The sequence below is a fragment of the Lygodium microphyllum genome, chromosome 23 (genome assembly GCF_053477565.2).
Source record: "Lygodium microphyllum isolate KBCC chromosome 23, Lygodium_microphyllum_v1.1.10, whole genome shotgun sequence".
NCBI classification, from domain to species: Eukaryota; Viridiplantae; Streptophyta; class Polypodiopsida; order Schizaeales; family Lygodiaceae; genus Lygodium; species Lygodium microphyllum.
The window spans coordinates 54,407,649-54,430,091 of NC_141157.1; positions in this window are offsets into that span (position 1 = coordinate 54,407,649).

Genomic DNA, 22,443 nt, shown 5'->3' on the forward strand with positions numbered 1-22,443 from the left:
ATGAGATGAACCTTTTGAATGGAGCATTTAGGAATTACATTCTCCAAACTAGTAACAATATCATCTACCCAATGAGGTGTGTCATTTCCTGGAATAACTAGGCTTCCTATTGAATTCTAAATAGATGGGCATCAACTAATTTAACATCTCTACTTGTGGCTATTTCCTTTCTTGTTAAGCAAGGCATGTGATTAGCCATATAATGTTGGTATCCTTTGTGCATGACCACATACAAATCAAACTCAAGAAAAAGCAACACCTATCTAGCAATTCATACTATACCGTATGGCTTGTTCACAAGATAAAGTAGAGCATGAAGATAAACAAAAAACGTGAAGGGGATGATGAGCAAATAATTTGAAACTTCTTAGCTACATAAACCATTCCTAAACCCTCTCATACATTGGTGGAATAGTTCATCTTGGTCACCATGAGTTTCCTCCTCGCAAACTCATTAGGAAGACAATGTTCACCATATTGGCACAAAACAACTCCAACCACAATTTTGGATATATCAACATGAACATCAAACATAATTGTCTGATCTAGGGCTCATAAAATGCATGAAAAAACAAGAGCCTTCTTCAGGGCCTCATAGACTTCTACACAATCAAAAGCTTATAAAGTGACATAGCAATAGCAGCATAGTTCAAAACAAATTGGCAATGATAGCTAATGTCTAAAAAAGCACTAAATGCCCTTCAGATTAGTAGGAGCTAGAAGCTCCAAAGTGACATTGATGTTGGAAAGTGAAAAATAGTCATAAATCCACCTAAAAGGAAAAAAAAATACTAAGGATATCATTGCTCAAGGATGACTTGGTTCACTAGGAATCATTACTTTTGGATAGACCCTCAAGGTCTACAACCCTAGACGAGAAAAAATACCTTCTTTAAAGAGTCTTAACATATTCCAACAATGTTTTTTTAAAGTATTGGATGGCTCTCCTATTTCATAGAACTATAGCACTAATTATCCAACAATGATGCAAAACTCTAAACACGATAACCACAATCCTTTGCACTAGGTAATTACAACCCACTAGGGGTCCCTAAGAAAACTTTTCGAAGTGAAACTCTATCCTTAAAGTTTGAAAATTAACCTATCCACCCTAAAGTTAAAATAAAACCTTTTTTACATATGGGATACATTCTTTTCTTAGGTTTTCTTAGGTAAGCAATCTCTCTTAATCCTTTAGATGCATGGGGTTCTACCAATTTCACTATGTTAGATATGAAGGTTTATTTATATGAGAGGTATGACTCTATCAAACCTCCTAATTTATAATATCTACTTAGGGAGGTCATTCATGAATATATGTGTCCATCACATGGGTTCAAAATAAGGTATTTTTAAAGTACCATTTTATACATTTTTTACATAGAAAAAGGGTGTAATATAAAGGGTTTATCTACAAATTGAATAGAAAAAGATTATGCTTTAATTCATAGATAAGGATTCTTATAAATAGGCCTTGAATGCACATGATGTAGAGGATATACATATAGTAAACCACTCAAGAATATTTGTAAATGTTACTCAAAACTTTAAAACAAAGAAATATGCCTTAACTATATCTCATGCTTGTATAAATACATCTACCTAGCCTCTACATGAAATGTATGTAACCCTAAATCTATTAGGGTGGGTAGTTTGGTAGTTATCTAGGGACCAATCCTAGTCACCACCATCCAAACTATCTCTAAGCATGTTGATTTAAGTGACTAGGGGTTCCCTATGTCTACCTTGCAATGAACCGTCTAGCCTCATCCCACAAGGATTGACCTGTGGGTCCCTAAAGATACAACTATTTTCTCTAGTAGCAATCTAACATCAAGTTTAAAATGAATGCATTTTGCAAATAATCAATTATTGAGATAGGCAAGCACCACACTTGGTTCAATGAGTGCAAAATCAAGGGGAGCTAAGCGTCAACCCCTCTGGGTATAAAGCACAATCTCACACTTAGTTCAATGAGAGTGAAAAATTAGGGGGGGCTAAGCATCAACCCCTCTGCCTATAAAGCATAGTCTCACACTAGCCTTATAGAAAATGTAAGATACCATGTGAGTTCAAAAGAAAGGGTATTATATTTAGTAAAATTTATAGGATTATATTTACAAAAGGGTTTTTAATTATAATTTTTTTAAAATCTGTAAGTTTAGTAAAGTAAAAGTGATTGCTTTAAGGCCTTATAGCATGTAAAGAAACATTATTCTTAACATCTTTTGAATGCATATTATATAGATTATTTCTTGTAGGTGGAACCCCTAGGATCAATTGACTCTTAGAAATGACATGCTTGATAGTCTTTTTCTAAGCTTGGAAAAATCCATTCAATTAACTGAGTCCACCCAATCGTAGGACGATTTCATTAGGAAACCATACATCCACTTTCCATAGTGTCGTTGTGTACTTTAGTGCTTTAAACATGCAAAATCATCATGCTGTGAGATGATATATAAAAAGAGCTTCATTAATTAGTATTTGCAAATGATTCATTGGTGTGCCTTTGTGATAAAGCCAATTCCAAAAATATAGCTATTATTTATTTATTTTTATATATCCAATCACTTCAAGAGAAAACCAGCCCAAAATTGGGTTAGCATCCTTGCCATGTTCATCTTGGTCCTTCCGATTGCTTCATCACATTAGACTCGTATAGGTTTCAAGTGTTGAGAGTGGAAAAAGACTAAATTTTTTATTGATTTTTGTTGTTTTTGGTGGACTGAATGATTGATTTGGTATGATTTTTTATTTATTTTAGAATGATTTGGAATTATTTGGATAGGTTTGGATTGATATTGATAGCTCATGATATTTTTTGACGAATATACATTGATGTGATAGGTTCTGATGATGTTCTAATAGCTTCTGTATGATCCTGTTTGAACATATTGAGCTTCTGTTTTCTTCTATTTTGCTCTGTTTTGTTTGAGTAAGTGAGGTTGGGATATTAAATGATGAATTTTGAGGTGTTATGATAGCTTATTGAGTTATGTATGATAGGTTTATTTGGTTTTAGTTGAACTGAATGTTTGTTGTTTATTTGTTGTTGAACCTCTGTAGACCTTCTATAGAGCATCTGTTTTTGCTATGTTCCTATTCTGTTCTATTCTATAGATCTTCTGTAATAAGTGTTTTGTGAAATATATGTGTACTTTTTGAAAGTTTTCTAACTTTTGGAAAGGATAAATCTAAGTTGAAAAGAGCTAAAACAAATGGAAGAAGTAGATATTGAAGACTGAAGAGAAGACTGGAGTGAAGTGACAATAGTGAGCTATGAAGAGATGTTGTAGTGGCTTTGGTTCCCTTTCATACCTCCCATGCCTCTTGAAAGGGTCATCCATGACCAAGAGAGGATTATTGAGAGTGATTATTGAGTATTGTAGTGAGGAAATGATGTACTATTGATTGAGAGAGAAAGAGAGTCAGAGATAGCCAATTCTATAAAAAACAATGTATATATCTATGAGAGATTTAGAGAGAGAACTATGAAGACAATGAAGATGAATACTATGTGATATTATTTCCATTCAAAAGTGGTGTCTTTATTTTGTGTTCTTGTTAGTTTTGATGGATTCTATGAAGATGTTGAAGATTATGGTTGATCCTATCAAATCTGTGGGAGATATCTATTATGATATTGCATGAAGATTTTTTCTTCTCCTTTTTGTGGTTCTCTAAAGAATGAAATAATATCTTGTTGATGTTACAAGATAGATTTGCTTGCAATAGAAACCCTTTTTCCTTGGTGTCCCTCTTGGGGCTCCATGTTTTTGGTGCGCAGTCGGGGAACACTGCCATCAACAAGCATAAAAAGAGGCTGAAAATGAAAGAAATAGTATTTTCAAGAAGAGAATAATTCAATGGATGTTTGCAAAGTTCCTTCTTCCACTGAGGAGTTGGAGATTTTTATTGCCAAAGTCACTTTCCACAAGAAGTTCATCCCACAATGGCAGAAACATACTATGATGCTACATGAAGATTTGTTCTTTTCCTTGTTGTGGCTCTCTAAAGAATGAAACAAAATCTTGTTGATGTTACAAGATAGATTTTCTTGCAATAGAAACCCTTTTTCCTTGGTGTCTCTCTTGGGGCTCCATGTTTTTGGTGCGCAGCCAAGGAACACTGCCATCAATAAGCATAAAAAGAGGCTGAAAATGAAGAAAATGGCATTGCTAAGAAGAGAATAATTCAATGGATGTTTGCAAAGTTCCTTCTTCCACTAAAGAGTTGGAGATTCTTATTTCCAAAGCCACTTTCCACAAGAAGTTCATCCTACAATGGCAGAAACATATTACCATCATGATGCAAGCTCTATGTGGTGGACTATTTCCTCTTTCAGTTGAAGCAATAGAAACATGTATCTTGGTGGCAATTTGTTTGGGAACAAACTGAAGTGCAAAAATAGAGAGAATGACCATCCATGGAAGATTTTGCATTCATTGAGAAGTTTCCAGACATCATCAAGTTGGAGATCGTGAAGAAGCTTCAGGAGTCGTGGTCAGTGTAGGTTCACAAAAACAAGAAAGAAAAGAGTTTGAATTTGTTCGTGGATGCTCAATAGCAGGACACATGGGATGCATGGTGCACTGACAATCTCCTATTTGTTCAATTAGCAACCCACTGAAAGTTGGTGGATCGAGTATTCTTCACAATATACACTATTGAAACCATCAAAATCTGGCATTATTATGATGATGGCACAACAACGATCCTTAAGAGAATGAGTTTTGATACCTTCAAAATGGAATATCTCCCCCTCTATAGTGGTTTGAAAGATGAATTCAGAGACATAGAGAAGAAGGAAGTAGAAGAGATGTTGGCCAGAGAGTCCGCCAGAGACTAAAGCCCCCTTTGATTCTGTTCTGTTGAGTACAGACCAACTGACTAGAGCCAACCCTCTGATGAATGATGCAATCAAGAGGCAAGCACTAAGACTAGCCAAGCATGGTCTTCAAGGAAGAATCCATGGTTTTTTTCAGCGAGATGCGGATCGGGTTGCATTCAAGAAATCCCTACACGAAGAATTCTTCTTAAAAGACTCTGGCCTAATGACGAAGAAAAGTTTCACTGATTGGGTTGAGAAACCCAACAAAGGTTTAGCTACAATAGCTTTATACCATGAGTTTGAAAGTAAATTTGGACAACTTGATGCTGAAGACCAACAAAGTATGGAAGGTTATTTCTTAAGGCTACAGATCCCATTCTGCAAGAGAAGCTTGATGATTGCTTAGAAGATGCTACCTTCGAATCAGGATTTAAGACTGCATGGTCATATGTTATTGATGTAGTTAACATGATTGCTCAAAGAGAATGGATGCAACTAAGATTGGGCTCTACTTAAACTTTAACAACTCCATTGATGGAGCTTGTTCCACCTTCAAAATCCTCTATTCCTTTGACTAACTAACCAACTCTTTCTTCTTTTGTTCCTTCTAAAAATGATGTCATGGATGAACTCATTAAAAGCATACATGACCTTCATCTAAATCTTACAGAAATTAGTTCCAAGGTGGAGAAGTTGGATGTTAAAATCGAAGAACGAGGATGATCATCAACGCAAAGACCCATGAGAGAAGGCTATAAGAGGCGCTGCATTTGGTGTGACAGCCAACAACATGACAAGAGGGAGTGTTCTGCCTTTCGTGAGGCTGAAGCACAAAGGCTCATCTTTTGGAAAGTTGGAAAATTTCATGCAGCTAAAACTGGTCTTCCACTGGAGCCAAATTTTGGTAATGGTGGAATGAAGAAACAATCAGAAGATTTAGTTGTAAAGAATGCCTACACAGCAATTGATGCAGCTACTTATGGAATGCAAATTGAGCCAACTAAATTAATTTTGAAAGCATGTAAAGCTAATGTGAAATCTAAAGTATGGATGCATGCATTAGATCAAATGGAATGCATCAAATTAGCCAATGATGATTTGATTAACGCTAGTCAGTGAATTCGAGGAATAACTAGTTGGAAAGAACTGGTAGATTCTTTTTCTGCATTTGCACATTTGGCTGACGTCAATCATAAACAAGTCTTGATTGAAGAAAAGAGAAGAAGAGAAGATGAACCAGGGCCTTTCTCTTTTGGCCCTCCGAAATGGGTAATTAGAAGAACGCCTGAACAACCAAAGCTTGTTGAAAATATAGCCCCAGATCAAGAGATGGAAGATGCGCCACAAACAAAGAAGACTGAAGGAAAAAAGAAAGGCAAGCAGCCCTAGGCTACAAATTGCAGTCTGACATAGAATCTGCAACCGATCTCAAACGAGTTCTAGAAGAACGAATTCTGGGAAGTAAAATTGAGTTCACCTTAGGTGAAATTCTCGGAATTGCGAAACGTGAATTTCATGATGCAATTATTAATGTAATCAAAAGAAAAAGACAATATGTTGGATGCTGAAGAAATAGTGCATGCTTTTTTGCAAGCTCTTTGAGTCTTTGTGTAGGATGAAGAGAAGTTGACCGCAGAAGGAATTCAGCTTGAAGATGTTAAAGAGTCAATTGCAGAAATTGAAGCTGAAGATAAAGAAAGCATGGATACAAAAATTAAAGAAGTGAAGGTTGAAAATGTAATGGTCAGCTGGTCCAAACCAGTTGGGCAATCCACCTCTCAAAAAGAATGTCATCTACAGCACATGCATGATGAGGAAGAAGCCCGATTCATTCCAAGCAGTCATTACTCCCTTACATATTAAGCAAGAGCAACAACGGAGACAATCATCAAAATTGGAGAAAAAGAAACACCATGTATTGCACTCTTAGACCATGGTTCTGAGATAAACATCATGGCAAGGAGTCTCTATGAAAGCGGCAGATGGCCCATAGATGTTGATCTAGGTTGGCAAATGAGAGCTGCAAACAACTCTTCTAGAGAGTTATATGTTGCGTGTCCTAATGTGTAGGTAACTATTGGAGACATAAAAGACAATTTTCACTTTTTTGTTCAAGACTCTTGTACTTACCCTATCATTTTTGGGCAACCTTACGTTTCTGAAGCCTGCTTGGAAACAAAAGATCTTGATGATGGTTCTTCCTATACTCGAATTCGAAGCAAGGATAATGAACGAGCTGTCCAATTTCTTATTGTGTTTGTTAACCATCATCGAAATAGAATCGACTGCGTGATTATCCAGTGCCTCCTAATACCCGAGAGTTCAAGGGTTTTCAGGCTGCACTGTTGTAAAAGGAGGCTATGGCAGTGCATCATGTAAAAAGATTGAACCTCCTTATGCTACAAAAACTATGTCTCTAGCAAATCTGTATGTATGTACAGCCAATAGTATGGGCTGTTATAAGTCTCTTATAGCCATGACTAAAGCTGAAAGAAAATATTTATGTCATGTAAAAAGGGTGCTGAAAACTTATGACATGATGGGCTGAAAATGAAGATATTCCAGGCTTTTTTTTTTGGATTGATTACTATTGACACATTGACTGAAATATATGCAGCTGCTCATACAGAAAATCAGGCTGAAAATCAGTCCATAGAAGTATATACATTGGATTTTTATCAAACAATTCAAGAATTTGTTGAGCAAGAAGACATTGGTTTACTCAACAAGATTGAAGCGTAAGTGGAGACAAAATACAAGACGGTGAATAAGAAAGTCAAGCGTGCGGCAGTCCCACTGCCTCCTGAAAGTGAAGGGCTGACTGATAGGGCAACAAATCAGCCAAGTCTTTGTGATCCTTCCAACATTGGTCACAAGTTCAAATCTGAAAGTATAAAAGAGCTCAAAATAGGTGAAAATTCTTTCCTTTTGTCGGCTGAAAAACACTCTTTTATGCAAATGCTAATGAAACATGAAAAAGCATTTGCATTTCAGCCAAGTGAAATAGACTGTGTGGATCCAAATATTGTGGCTTCTATGGTCATTTTTACGGTCCCACATGTGCCGTGGAACCTCAAGCCCATTCCCGTTCCAAGGGTGCATTTTGCCCAAATTATTGAAACTTCTAAATGAGAATATCAAAATGAAGATTTTAGAACCTTCTTTAGCACCTTACTCAAATCGATGGTTTACTATGCCCAAGAAAAATGGATCCTTATGATTTATTCAATATCTACAGCCTATTAATTGTGTCACAATCCAAAATGTTGGTTCGAGTCTAATTGTTGGTAAGTTTGTTGAAGGTTTTGCAGATAGAGCAATTTATTCTATGGGCGACCTATACTCAGGATATGACCAATTTCAGCTTTCATTAGAAATCCGAGGCATTACCACAATGAAGACACCTCTTGGATTGGTCCACATGTGCACTCTACTACAAACTCCATAGCCCATATGATGAATGCCATGCACAAAGTCTTAAGGGAATTTATTCCACAACTTACTCTTTCATTTCTTGATGATGTACCTATCAAGGGATGTGAAGTCAATTAAAAGAATGAGGAGCTTGATGAAGATGGTTACAAGACATTTGTAGTTAACCATATTCATGATTGTGATAGGATTTTGACAAGGCTAGAAGAGGTATATCCTACCCTTTCTGGAGCTAAGCCGAATTTTGGAGTAGAAGAAGTCCTAGTGATTGGACATCTGTGTGGCCCCTATGGACGTAAACCTTCTCCAATCAAGATAGATGCCATCAACAGAATGCAAGAAAAATGCACAAATATTTCAAAGGTAAGAATATTTCTTGGCGCATGTGTATTTTATCTCATATGAATACCACATTTTGCTCATGTAGCCAAAAATCTCTATCAATTATTAAGAAAAGGCCAAAGATTCTCTTGGGGGAAAGAGCATACTCTCACTGTACGCAAACTAAAAAAGTTGTTAATTTCAGGCCCCCACTCTCAAAAGGGCTGATTATTCAAATGGTCAACCCATCATTCTTACTGTGGATACAAGTCCCATTGGGATAGGATGGGTTGTTGGCCAAGAAGACCTTGAAGGTAGTAGGTATGCAATTCGTTTTGGAGCAAAGATTCCCAATGAACGTCAAAGAAGGTATGCACAAGTAAAAAGGGAATTGTGGGGAGTTGTAACATCATTAAAGTGTGATCATGAATACTTTATAGGTGATTCTATAGTGGTAGAAACTGATTGTCTTACACTCTTGGGCATGATTGCCAACTGCTCTACACCCAACATTGCAATGCTAAGATGGATTGCATATAATAAATCTCTCAACCCTGAATTAAAGCATATTGCAAGAAAGGCGAATCTAGTTGTTGACATGCTGTCATGTGCAAGATATGACAATGAAGAAGAGCTAATGGACAAAGATGAAGCTGAAGAGTCTATACTTGTTGAATTTCATTCCATGGCTGCTGAAAGTACATTTTCAGTTGCTGCATATACAAACCCAAAGTTGAATCTTGCAGGTGAAGCTGATATTTTTAATGGTATAGCATTAAGTACAATAAGAACAGGAAAATGTACTATTGTAAATCAACATACAGCAACAATAGACCAAAGATTTATCTATGGAAGAAGGGTGGCCAACTAGAAGCCATCATGCTCATTGCATTGCTCTAGTTCTAGTTCATTTCCTTGAAGAAGATCAACCAATATTTGAGCACAATGAAGAAGAAAGAGACTTGGACTGATGAAGAGTTCAAGCATATTAAGATGAAAGCTTATGGATTTTTTTCTTAAAAATGGGCATCTATGGAAGCATGTAAACAAGAAGAAAGGAGCGCCTGTCCGAGTTTTAGGTAATAAAAGGTTGCAACTACAGGTAATGAAGGAATTTCATGAAAGCTTGTGGGCTGACCATAGAGCTATATGGGGAACCTTTATTAAAGTCAAAGAAAAATATTGGTGGCAGAACATGTATCGAGATATAGAGAATTTTGTTGAAACGTGTTATGTGTGTCAGATGTATTCTATGGTCAAGCATCGAGATGGGTCACAACCGACTTATCCCTTGTCTATACATTATAGATGGGTTATTGATCTTGTAACCATGCCTACAAGGATATGGAATATGCAGTATTTAGTGCTTTGCAAGAGAAGATATAACCAATCAAGTTGAAGGTAAAGCTTTAACAACCAAGATCACTCAAGCTGTTTGTCACTTTTTGCTTGAAGAAGTGTTTTGCAGATATGGTTGTGTAGGTAAAGTAACTGCAGATAGAGGAGAGTTGGATGGTAATGAGGCATGCAACTTCTTTGCTTAATTGGGTATTAAGCTGTCTTTAAAATCAGTCTACAACCCTGAAGGCAATGGAAAAAGTGAGAGAGGGCACCAACCTATCCTCAAAGCTCTAGCAAAGTCTTGTAGAGAAAAGATCAAAGAATGGCCTAAGATGCTACCTTTTGCATTATGGGCTGACCGAACTACTCATAGTACAGTAACTGGCTATATGCCAGTTGAACTTATGCATGGACAACAACCAATTATGCCAATTGAAGAATCTATTCTCAAATAGAGTCTTCTACCTTGGGAGGAAAGCATCAGTAGAGAAGAGTTGCTGACTTTGCGCACATGGCAGCTAGAAAGAAGGCTTGAAGATGTTCAAGTAGCTATTGAGAAGCTAAAAATAGCAAGAATAAAAAACAAAAGAAGATTTGATAGGCAACATCGACTTCGACCAAGAGCTATCCAAGAAAATGACTGGGTGCTTGTCTATGATAACAGTCTAGATAATCAATATAGTGCTTTTAGGAAGATGGTAAAGCGTTGGTTTGGCCCATATGTGGTAAAGGTTGTTCATGACAATGCCACATATTCATTGGCTGAATTGAATGGGACAAGCTATAAAGATACTCGTAGCTGGAAAAAGATTCAAGCTCTTCAAACAAAGAGAAAGTTCAACATATGAGTTAGAAGACTTGGATATAATTCAAGAGCATGAAGATATAGAGGAAGAAGAAGAGGCAGAAGATGAAGACATTGACATGGCAGAAGATACTTCTTCTGACACTACAAATCTGTAAGACTTTGACACATGCTAGAGGATGTGCAGGTTAGGAGGGGATGGATGTTGTGCCGCTATGTGCACACCATGTAAAAAAATCTAGAGTGTGACTTTCTTATTGATTTAGAGAGCCAATGCCATTTTGGACATTAGTGTTAGTGTCCATGGTTTAAAAATATTAGATTTTTGGACAAGTTTTAGCTAATTTTTGATATTTTAGATATTATCTATTGTAAAAATCTATAAAACTATAGACAACTTCTAGATTAGGATGAAATGTAAAAGAAAACATGTAGCTCTCAGCCAATTCGAGAGGATTTTATGTAAAAAGAGAGATTGGTGAAATCTCGCGATGCGCAATGATTGTTTTCAGGTAGTGAACAACAACACTCCAAAGTGGGAGATGAAGAAGGAGTGATCTGCTTGAATTTTGGTCAAGTATCCTAATATTTTACTCTCTTTCAGAGCCAATGGAAGCATCAGATTAGCGATCTAAGCAGCATAGAGAAAGGTATTATTTTATACACATTTTTGTCTATTAGAGTTTTATCTTCTCATAATGCAGGAATAAACTGATAAGCTTCATCTCTGTTAGTATTCTTCTACATTTTCTAATTCTTTTTGGGAGTATTCTTCTATGTCTTCAATTTCTTTGAACCCCTTCTCTTCCATTTACTCCTCTCCCTGAATCTACCTTCACCTTGCTATCTCTTACCCCTGTGGTGGACTCTCGACACCAAACACACCAACACCGTATTAGGGGAAGTTTACGCTATCATCGGAGGTGAATACCGAAAGATATTTGGGCTGATATCTTCAGAAATATTTAGAGAATTAGCTACAACATTGTTCTTTTAATTCATTTCTTACTCTACAGAAGACATCTTGTCAAAATATGCAGGTATTATGTACCCCTATGGCAGGGTAATGTTTGTAGATCATTCATAAATGCTTTGAGTTGAATTAAGAGGAGTTTTTTCTCTTATTTCTTGGCTGTGGTAACTTATCCTTATCAGGAACTCAATTTGAAGCTCTCTTGAAGCAGGTCTCTTTGCTGTACAAGCCTTGTAATTGACTCATAAGCTTTTGTCCCTAACAATCTACATTGAATGTAATCATGCAAAGTTGATTCATGCTATGGCATCATGTATGAATGATGAGATGCAGAGTTGTTTATGATACATGACAGCATATTGTACTTGATTTTATAATTTGTGATTACTCTTACAGTCAAGAAAATAAGCTTGATTTGAGTTAGAACTTATAAGATAATACTCTTGTGATCTTTGCTAAGAACATGCAGTTGGAAGCTCTATTAACATCTTCAAGAACTTGGCTTGAAACCTTCAACCCTTCTCTTATCTCTACCATCACCGGAGTCTAAGCTCTTGAACCCCCATACATTCTTCTCTCTCAAACCCCTGTGATTGATCGTGAAGTACCTCTTGAACCTTTAAACATTCACTATAATCTACTTTTCTCTTGAAGACACATCTCTATCTATCTTGTCCAGTTTTCTTGCCAAACCCCTGTGGTGACCTTCAACCCTACACGCTGCAACACCGTCCTCCCTCCCTATGCACACCCGCACTCTCTTTCGTTCACGGCAACACAAAATTTTTTACCACTCGCCCACACATGTGTGCAGGACGGGTGTCCTTTCTTCTTAAAAGAAAAAAAAATATAAATAAAAAACACAAATCAAATCCCCCCTAACTACCCTTCCATGCGTCCCCTCACTCCCCATTTCCCTCTTCTCTCTTCTCTCTCTCTCTCTCTCTCTTTTTCTTTCTCTCTCCCCGACCCCTCTCTCTCTCTCTCTCCCCCTCCTTCCCCACCTCCACTTGTTGCTCCTACTCCCTCCCCTCTCTTCCTCCTCCTCCTTCCTCTCCTCCTTTCCCTTCTTCTTCCCCTTCTCCTTATTCCTCCTCTCCCTCCTCATCCTCCTCCCTCCCCTTCCTTCCTTCCTTCCTTCCTTCCTTCCTTCCTTCCTTCCTTCCTTCCTCTCTCCCTGCCCGTAGCGCCTCTCTACGACCATCTCCTACTATCTCTGCCCACCTTCTGCTATCTCTGCCTACCTCTCGTCCTCTCTCCCACAACACCTTTTCCTCCCTCTCCGCCCACCTCTGCCCTTGCCCACTCCCCTTCCTTCACCTCCATCACCTCCTCCCGCTTCCCCTTCCCCTTCCCCTTCCCCCGTTGCCTCCACCTCCATCACCTCCTTTCCCCTTCTCCACTCCTTCACACCTCCCCTACTCCACCCCTTCACACCCTCCCCCCCCCCCCACACACAAACACAGAAACCCCCCTTCCCCTCCGCAGGTTGTTGGGGTAAAAGGCCTCTAGGCCTGCCCATGCACACAGTGACCGCCCATTCTTTATTCATATATAATATGATAGTGCAATAAGGCTGTTAGTTCAGTTGGATAGCACCTACATTGTGTGTGCTCTTCTCTCCTGCATCTTCCTCTTCTCCTTCTCCACTATCATTGCATCCCCTTCAACTGGTATTAGAGCTTGATCATGGAGCTTGGACCGGCATTACTTCTGTTAACCGGTAGATGAACAAGGTGGAAAATCTGGAAAAGCTAAAGCAAAAGACAAGGCCAAGGAAAAGTGAAAATGAATACAAAGACAAAAGGAAAATCTAGAAACACAAGAAGCGTAGAAAAGTCCTAATTAAGGGAGAAAGGTGCACAAGGAAAAGCGCAAGTCAATACTTTTGTAAAAGAGCGCAAGCGCATAATGATTTAATTTAAGGAGCGCCAGGCTCTCACCCATGCAATTTGTAAAGGTAGATGGGCGGTAGTGTGCAAGGATAAGATGGAGTTTACCCCTGTAATAGCACGATAGCCCTTGGAAAGATGGGGCATTGACTTCATTGGACCTATCAATCCCGCGGCGCAGTGCTCCCAGGCACGCTACATCATTGTGGCAACTGATTACCTGACAAAGTGGGCAGAGGCAAGAGCCACTAGGAAGAACGACGCTAGAACCACTGCGAAGTTCTTATGGGAGCAGGTCCTTTCACGTTTTGGTTGTCCAATTGAACTAGTAAGTGATCAGGGCATGCACTTCATTAATGAAGTGATATCCCACCTTCTCTCGACCTTCCTAATGATTCATAGAAGGTCCTCACCCTACTACCCTCAAGAAAATGGCCAAGCAGAATCCACGAATAAAATCCTAGTCAACGTGCTTACGAAGGTGGTATCCACATCACAAAGTGACTGGGATAACAAATTAATGGCGGTCTTGTGGGCCTATTGTACAGCTTATAAGATGGCTGTAGGACAAACGCCCTTTAGGCTGACTTATGGAACGGAGGCCACTCTACCCTTAGAGTTCTTTGTCCCTAGCTTAAGGATAGCAGCCCAGGAGCGTTGGGATGGAAGAGAGGCTTGGACCAACCGCTTAGTGGAGTTAGAGAGTCTCACGGAGACTCGACTCTTAGCGACCCACGCTTTGATTTGTGAGAAGGCATGAAGAAAGATGTGGTTTGATAAGCATGTCAAATAGTGCAACTTTGATCAGGGGGACCTCGTTCTACTATACTCTGTGAAGGGTCACAAATAGAAAATGAAATTTCGAGGACTAGGACCTTTTTGAGTACGTACAGTTAGTAGAACAGGCAATGTTGAATTGGAGACGCTCGAAGGTGAAGGAATAGGCTTTTTAAATGGCAGTCACATGAAAAAGTGCTATCCTCCTTCCCATCCGTTACATGAGCCACCTATGCTTGAAGCCCCTATCAACATCTACGTGGCCACTATTACCGAACTAACAGATCAAGATGAAGAAGCAGTGGCACCTGCCTACCTACAAAAAACGGTCACTGCAGAATGGATGTATTCTTTTGATGCCTTGATCGATGAAGGTGCCGACTATAATATCTTGACGCATGACCATTGGACACGCATTGGTCAACCTAAATTATAGCCCACAAATGCTAAACTCAGCCCATTTGGGGGCAACACTTAGTGACTCTTAGGAAAATGCAAAGTGGCTGTCTCTATTGAGTCTGAAAGTATACTAGTCTTCTTTTATGTGTTGCTAAACACTAAAGGGGCCGGTAATAAGTCACTACTAGGTCGCACTTTTAAAAAGTAGACAAACTATAATGTGGACTATAACCTAGCTCACATCCATCTTGCTATAGGCAATGTGCGCATAGTGACTACTTTTAGCAAGGGTTATATTGATCCTTCTACAATTGCAAAGCCACTGATAGAGACCCCTACGACCACGCCTATGACCAAGCCTAGGGAGAAGGGTTGTGATATCTCACCCCATGCTCAAACTGCTAGAACCAAGCCCACCAAGGCCATTTGCAAGGTCAAGGAGTCCACTCTCATATGGGTGCCAAAACGACAAGGGCCACCTCCTTGTAAACTGTAGAAATGTGCTTCTAAACGCAAAAACTATCAGTCACAGCCTAAGAGGCAGCTCAGACACTATCGACGTAGGTGCACGACCATGCTGCGATGGATCCCCAAATATCTCTTGTGAGCATAAGGATACTATGAGGGCAACCCCTGGATATGGGTGCCTAAGAGTGGACATTCAAGAGGCTCAACTCTAAGCAACCTCACTCCAGCTAGAGAGGCTTGCACATATGGAGCCCAGGCTGTAAATCAAGCTGGACCAGCATCGCTTGTGATTAATGAATCCCAACTCATTTATCGTCCAAAGCTAGATGCCCCAGAATTATCCAAGTCAAAGGAGTTGAGCACCCCCATGCCGGCTCAGATAGAATGTAGCACACCTCTTATGCCACTGGAGCCCCCTGCAGCATCTCAAAGTGCTTCTAAGTGCAAAGTCCCATCTGTGATGGCATCAATGGAGTCACCACTGTCCAGCCCAATTGCACCATCACCACCAGCAGGTCTTAGGCCTTCGTATGAAAGATGATCTTTCCTTTCAATGGCCAAGGATCTTGCTGAGACCCCTGGAGATGACGTAGTGACATGAATCAAGGTGTTAGATAACACCTTTACCACATTCTCTAGGAGTTATGAGAGGCTTGACCTAGGACTTCTCGATGAACCCCTTGCTTCTGATGTTCGTGCGTTGCCATGCATTAGGGAAGACTACGAATTTATGACCATCAAATTCCCCAAAATTTTCGCCGAATTAATCGCCAATGGAGAAATCTCAAAGGAGCAAGCCATTCTCAGAAGACTAATTACCTCGTACCGCAAGCCTACTCACTCTGCACCTGAACAAGAACTGGAGGAGCTCACGCAGCTTGCCAGCTCTGATTCTTCGTTCTTACAACTATGGTATGCCTTGCGATTCCAATGGGAGAAAAAAGGCTGCCGCATCATGACCAATGCCGAGCAAAGAAGGGCAATCAAAACAATTGAACACGACCCTACTTATGTGGCACCTCTTTCGTTTAGGGTTTTGGCCATTACATGCAACATACACTTAGATGACCATGTGTTAACCCACCCTTGCATTGACCAATTCCTTACAGAAGAGGAATTGCACGTTACTAGCCACCTCAACTCTGGGGACATCTTTCATGATGTCTTGACCTATATCACCCAAGCTTCCATTTGACCATGTGAACTTGATTGTCATGCTCAGCTTGAATATAACCCTAACCTTTATACTTGGCTGTTGGCCAAGTAACTCACCCCACAAAGTCCATGTGAGTCCTCTTTCTTCCCTGGCTAATCCTAGGAAGGATTCCTTTAAAACTTAAGGAAGGGGGGGGAGCAAAGTGAGAGCCAAGTGATGTAGCAAGGTGTAGTGATGTATAATTTATTTTATATAATGGTAGATCCATATTCATTATATAATGAACTTGTTTCTCTTTACTCTCCAAGTGTGCATGCTCTCTTCATTGATTCTCTCTCTTTCAAGTTGTAGCATGGAATATTAAAAAGCCACTCTCTCCCATCTCCATCATAGGTGTATACCACTTTCTTCACTCTCCAAGCGTGTGTGTTCTCCCTTCACCAATTCTCTCTATTTCAGTTTGCTATATGAAACTCTATAGAGCTACTCTCTCCCCTCCATGATATGCCATGTATAAACCACTAAAAAGCTTTGTTAATATGTAGAAACACTATATTAGGAAATTTGGAAATTTCCATGCACATTGGGAATCCCCAATACCTTTATTATTTGGCCACATGGTCAAATATTATTGTCTTACTTAAGGTGTAGTCTACCCTAAATACTATATAAGCTACCTTCCCAAATCTCACTTTCAAATATGGATCAAGATTTAGCCAGGTGGTCAAATATTTATCACTTATTTGAAATTGGGACTTGGAAATTTTCCAAATTCTCTAATATGGTGTTTATAGTAGAATTACATGTCAACTGGATGGTACTCATAGAGTCTAAATGCAATATAGGAGTCATAGTCATACTAAGATCTACCATTAGATGGCCTAATTATAGGGCCTCCTTGCAATCCTTAGTGGCCGCAATGTACTTAGTCTTAGTATAGATAAGGCCGTTCATTTATACAGCCTTGACATCCAAGAAATAACACCTCCGACAAAAGTGAAGACATAGCCAAAGGCAGGTGGACTTTCTACTATCTACATGTCTTGCATACTTAGAGTCTACATAGCCCACGAGTCCAATATCTTGACCAACAGTAACAATTGCATATATCTCCAGTGCACTTAAGGTATCTCATTGTACCCTTCATGGCATCCTAATGTTGACTGCTAGATGTAGCCATATAATGAGCGACAACCTCCACTACAAATGCTATGTGAGGTCTAGTATCTATCATGATGTACATCAAGGTACCCACTAGGGATGTATATGGGATCTTTGCCATCTTAGTTCTCTCATCATTTGACTAGGGACAATCTACACCCTGCATAAGGAACCGCTCAAGAACTTTACGAGTGCACTCTTTCTATGACAAGTAGAGGAGTCCCTTAGAACGATTGTGCATAATGTGCATATGAAGTATGTGAGAGGCATGCCCCATGCCTCTCATCTCAAAGCTCTTCTTGAGGTGAGTCTTTAAAGATTCCAGGTTATCATGAGTACTCTCAGCAACTAGCATGTCATCAATATATAACACTAGAATGATAAGGCTACCATTACAGGTCTTCTTGCTATAAAGACACAGATTCATATCACTACGGGAATAACCTTGTGGATGCCTAAAGGCATCAAATTTATGATAACATTCCCTAGGTCCATGTTCCCGTAAAGATTATTTCTCAACTTGCACACTAGTTGTTCCTTGCCCTTTTCCTCAAAACCCTTAGGCTACTACTTGCATACAAATGTCCTCATGCACCTCCCCATGAAGAAAAGTCATTTTTCATATCCATTTGGTACAAGTCTAGATCTATCTATGAAATTAAGGCCAATAATCAATGTAGGATAGTAATCTCAACTAAGGAGATAATATCTTATAAAAATCAACTTCCTTCTTTTACTTAAAATCCTTAGTAACTAATTTGGTCTTATATGTTGGCTTAGAGTAACCAAAGAGATACTCTTCAACTTATACACCCACTTGCATGGCAATGTATGTTTTCCATTGGGCAAAGGAACCAAATCCCATGTATGATTATTCTGCACCAAATCATACTCAAACTGCATGGCCCTCTCCCAAGAGTGACTATCACCTATGTGGACAGCCTCCTTATAAGTAAGGGGCTCAATAGAATCTATCATCGTGACATGATGCATAGAGAGCTCAAAATTATCAGGAGGATGTGAGGCTCAAGTGGGGCATCTCAAGACTAGATGTGGGAGCTATATGGCTTGTTTGCTCTATTCAACATCATGATCCTATGCAAGAGGTGGATCATGGGCCATTACACCATTATCAGAGCTATAATATGCTTTCTAACTAGGGCTAGCTATAATGTAATAAGAGGCTTCTCTTAAAAAATTGCCCTCCATATCTCAACTACCTACTCTGGTTTTAGATGCATCTTTTTCTCATGGAATACAATATCATGGTTGGGATAACCTTCTAAGCTCACGGAGCACAGAGGGGATAGCCCATCTCACTTGCATCACTATATCCAAGAAAGATGCATTTGATGGACATCCAATCCAACATATTGCATTTGTCTTTGAGAATATAGTAGAAAGCCTCACATGTAAAGACATGCAAGTGGACATATGAGGGAGGTTTACTAGACCATGCCTCCTCTATAATTCTAACACCATTGTAGTAGTAATTGCCTTAGCCTAAAAGTACTATTGGTAAGCTTGCCTCACTAAGCATACTACAGACTCTTTCCTAAATTATCCTATTCATGCACTAAGTAAGACCATTTTGAGATGGGGTGTATGTGGTGGTCAACTGATGCTTAATACCACTCTCATCACAAAGTTGCTCAAAGGACATAGAGTGATATTCATCCCATTATCACATCCTAGGCATTTCAACCTATGCTTAGGCTAGTTCTTAACCATGGCAAGAAAGTGTAGTTGACACCTCTGACTTCTTCTTGATAGAATAGGCCCTATATTTATGCAAATAATTATCAATAAACATGACAAAATACTTAGCATCACCTAGTGGCTGACATGGCATGGGATCACAAATATGTGCACAAGAGCCAATGACTCACCCATATGCAAAGAGCTAGACTTTTTATGAGAGTTATGAGTCTAGCTGCCATATAAATAATGATCATAAGAGTAAAAAATGAGTAGTCAAGGGGCCTACATACTACAAATCACCGAGTACTTTCATTCCTTTAAGGGACATATACCTAGTATAGTAATATTGAAGAGATACATGAAGAAGATCGATCACAACTGAAACATGATTAACAAATCTAGATGCAAGCAAGGGATATAGGGTACCAACCTTGGCACCTCTAGTAAAAAGGGAGGTTGCCACATGTAATGTTCCATATAGAATCACCTAAGGAGATATTCTACGTATCATCATCCAATGGTTTAAGAGAGATAAGGCGTTTGGTCAAAGCTGAGATATGATGTACATCATGAAGCAAGAATGGAGAATTGGTATCAAATTGCAATCTCACATGATCTATGCCATTAATGTCACATACATGATCATCACCTAGTTTGATTGAACTTGTAATATTATAGGAGGTATAAACCCACTAACGATGGGTAATGTGGAGAGAAGCCCCCAAATCAAGAAGCCAACACTAAGAGTAAGTAGACTAAGCATCAAGTAACTAAGTGGCATCAAGTCATGAGGTAGTAAGTATGTAATTATGTAAGCTATACTCCAAGGAATTTATCTCTTCTGTCTTAACACTAGACTTATGAACAATGCAATCATCATACGATTTGGCATTATCTAGCACTTCCCTCTGCCTTTTTTGTGCCTATCATTGCGTATTTTATGGAATTTTAGCCTTATGTGACATTTTTGCCCTCAATAATGGTAAGTAAGAGTGGGCTTAGGACCATGAGACTTATTTCATAATTATCCAAAAGACTTAGACTTGCCCTTGTTAGTATGTGAGTTTCTACCACGATTATTATTCCCATCATATTATGTCTACCTCTCACTAAAAGTGCATTAGAAGTATTGGTTGCATGAATATTCTTCTTGTTACTTCTTCTATAAAGCATCCCCACATCCTTAAGCTAAAAGCCATCTTTAGGAGGGTTTGCACTCATAGTAGTGCAGAAGGTATCCCAAGACTTAGGTAATGTGACAAGCAAGAAAAGAGAATTGACATTTTCCTCAAACTTAAGGCCCTGCAAAGTAAGCTAATTGATAATAGAATGAAACTCATTTAAGTGAGAAGACATAGAAGTCCTTCCTTCATACAAAGACCACAAATCTCTTTCCATTGACAAAATGAAAAAATAATGGTAAGCTTACATAGCTCATCAAGCTCTTCCCAATCATCCGTATCATAAAGTTTTGGCTTATGGCCTCTAATTTCAATGGCTTGAATTTCTCTTTTTGCACAAATACTTGCAAAATTTGAGTCTTCAAATAATAATATTTAGTACCATCCAACTTCTCTATGTTGAAGATAACACTATCATTGGAAGCATTTGAAGGACTTGGCATTATGTCTCTGTCAAGAAAAGAGAATATGCGATGCTATGATAATAGAAAATTAGGCCCAAAAAACAAGACAAAACTCATGTAACATGAGGAAGACTAACACAATACAATACTATCCACAAGTAGGAAGTAGTAGAGTGGTGAATACAAGTGCTTTCTCTTGAAGAAACTACTCAAAATTAATTTTTAAAGTGGGCATCCATTGAATTACACTAGATTAACATGTAACTATAGGCAAACATGAAAAAGAATAAGCTTCCACTACCAAGAGAATCTAGATAGAAATTGGGGTATACAATGCAAGTAGTAATGTAAATTTAGAGCATAAACCAAAGAGTACCAAAGAATACATCTTAGATTTGAGCTCGATTGGTTGCATTTAGGCAGTGGCTATTTGCTTTACTGATTTCCACTTGTAGCTTGAAGACATATTGAAGGTATATGCTCCTAAATATACACATGATGCATTTTGGACACTTGAGTATTTTTAGATTTATGCTTGATATTTTCTTCTCACAGAGCTTGGTTCATTTCAGACAGTAAAAAAGGAAACTTTATTGTGTTTTCTTGATTTATGTATACTCTGTCACTTTAGAAATAGGAGTACGTAAGTGATATTTTACTCTCACAAAGTGTAAATCAGAGACTTTGTTGTGTTTTCTTGATTTATGCACATAAATCGGATACCTAAGTGATATTTTACTCCCACAATTTATTGTATTTTCTTGATTTATGTATATATTGTCACTTTAGAGGTTTATGACTATGGGCTAATTTTTCTTTGATTTGGATACCTTGTATCTCATGTACCACTTAGGTACATAAATCTTGGCATGCATCTATGTATTGACACCTTGGATGTTTCTAGTAAGTACATAAATCAGATACCTAAGTGAAATTTTCTTCTCACAAAGCTTGGCATGCATCTATGTACTGACACATTGGATGTTTCTAGCTATATCTTCTTTTGAAAAGAATGATTGTTTAAAAAAATAAAAACTAAATGTGGCTTCTTTAAGTATGGAAAGGTACATAAATTTCACTTAGGTACATAAATCTTGGCATGCATCTATGTATTGACACCTTGGATGTTTCTAGTAAGTACATAAATCAGATACCTAAGTGAAATTTTCTTCTCACAAAGCTTGGCATGCATCTATGTACTGACACATTGGATGTTTCTAGCTATATCTTCTTTTGAAAAGAATGATTGTTTAAAAAAATAAAAACTAAATGTGGCTTCTTTAAGTATGGAAAGAATTATAAAAATTATGATTATTAGAAAAAATATATCTCGAAGGGTTCACTATATGTATATTCTCTATATCATGTGTGTTTAAGAACCATTTAAAAATCCCCTTATTTGTGATTTTTTCTTGAATAAAACCTTAGGGATGTACCTTATAGAACATATAAGATACCACATGAGTTTATAAGAAATTGTATTTTATTTAGTAAAACTTATAAGATTATACTTACAAAAGGGATTTCTAAATTATAATTTAAAAAATATCTAATAGTTTAGTAAAGTAAAATACATCATTTTATAGCCTTATGTCATA